This window comes from Rhipicephalus microplus, chromosome 8, assembly GCF_043290135.1.
Source record: "Rhipicephalus microplus isolate Deutch F79 chromosome 8, USDA_Rmic, whole genome shotgun sequence".
Lineage (NCBI taxonomy): Eukaryota > Metazoa > Arthropoda > Arachnida > Ixodida > Ixodidae > Rhipicephalus > Rhipicephalus microplus.
Window position 1 is genome coordinate 54,459,761 of NC_134707.1, and position 1,258 is coordinate 54,461,018.

Sequence of the window (1,258 nt, forward strand, 5' to 3'; positions counted from 1 at the left end):
CCTGGGGACGGCCTTGGCGGGGACCACGAATTTTGCGCAGTTATATTACCACCACTCTTTTTGGTGAGGGGGGCGATCCTCCTTGATTTTTGGGGAGGAGGGCATAGCATTGAAGTGGTTCATTTTTTCTCTGCATGCCCAGGCGAAAAAAAATTGAGGCGAGGGAGGAAGCAAAGGCCTGGTGTGTCATGCCTTGGTTATGCCACTGCTTTACAACAAGGTCTACTTGCCGATATCGGCCCCTCTATATCCGATTACGCAGATCTTAAATAACCAAAGTGAACTAATTTGTAATTACTTGTCAGACAATTGCATCTAACGCAATACGTTATATTGAAGCGCGCATACACGCGACTGTGGCCTTTTGTCTTCAAAAGCCATTGTCGACTTTGGGACCTCCTCGCATATACAAAACGCGTGTAATATTGCTGTGTTTTTATCATTAACACTTCAAGATTAGCATGACCCCTGCGCAAGGATGACACGCAAAATTGTGAAGCGTTCCACATTTTTAGAAATACACAGTGGGGCTGACAAAAAAACATTTAATGATATTCTTGATGCTGTCAGTAATTGGTGCACTGAATCTAAAATGGAAATAAATCAAGCTAAAACAGCTGCTTTGCGCGTCACAAACAAAAGTAAGTCTGTCTTCTATTCCAATTACACTCTATGTTCTAGCCGCCTGTCTACCGTCAGTGAAATAAAATATTTAGGTGTAACAATATCCAGTAATCTGAATTGGAGGACCCATTCGGAAAACATTTGTGCGGTGGCGGAGAGAAAACTATGGTACTAGCGAAGAAAATTAAGACTTGCTACGACTCCCGTTAGGCTAGCGGCATATCATACAACATTGGAATATGCCGGCATTGTGTGGGATCCCTCGGAAATTGGCCTCATTAATATGCTAGAAAGAGTACAAAGGCGAGCTGCCAGGTTTATTCTTTCAAAGTACTCCTCGACTGAGTCAGTAACAAAAATGCTACGCACTCTTCAACTGCCCACTTTAGCCGAACGACGGCAATTGGCAAAGATGAAGTTCTTGTTTTTATTGTCAAAGAATAAATTAAACATAAACACAACAAAATACTTAACGCCACACCGCGGAAGAAACCTAAGAAGTGTAAACGCTTACACTTACGAAGTGCCACAACAGCGTGTCAATGTATATGCGAATTCATTTTTTCCAAAAACAATTCGTCAGTGGAATGCTTTGCCATTACAACTTGTTCATTGTGATTCACTGGAAAAATTT

At 41.9% G+C, this 1,258-nt stretch overlaps 1 pseudogene; it reads left to right on the forward strand.

The window, feature by feature from the left end:
• Positions 1-451: 451 nt before the first annotated feature.
• LOC119165963 (U6 spliceosomal RNA) lies at positions 452-513 on the forward strand (annotated as a pseudogene).
• Positions 514-1,258: the final 745 nt, after the last annotated feature.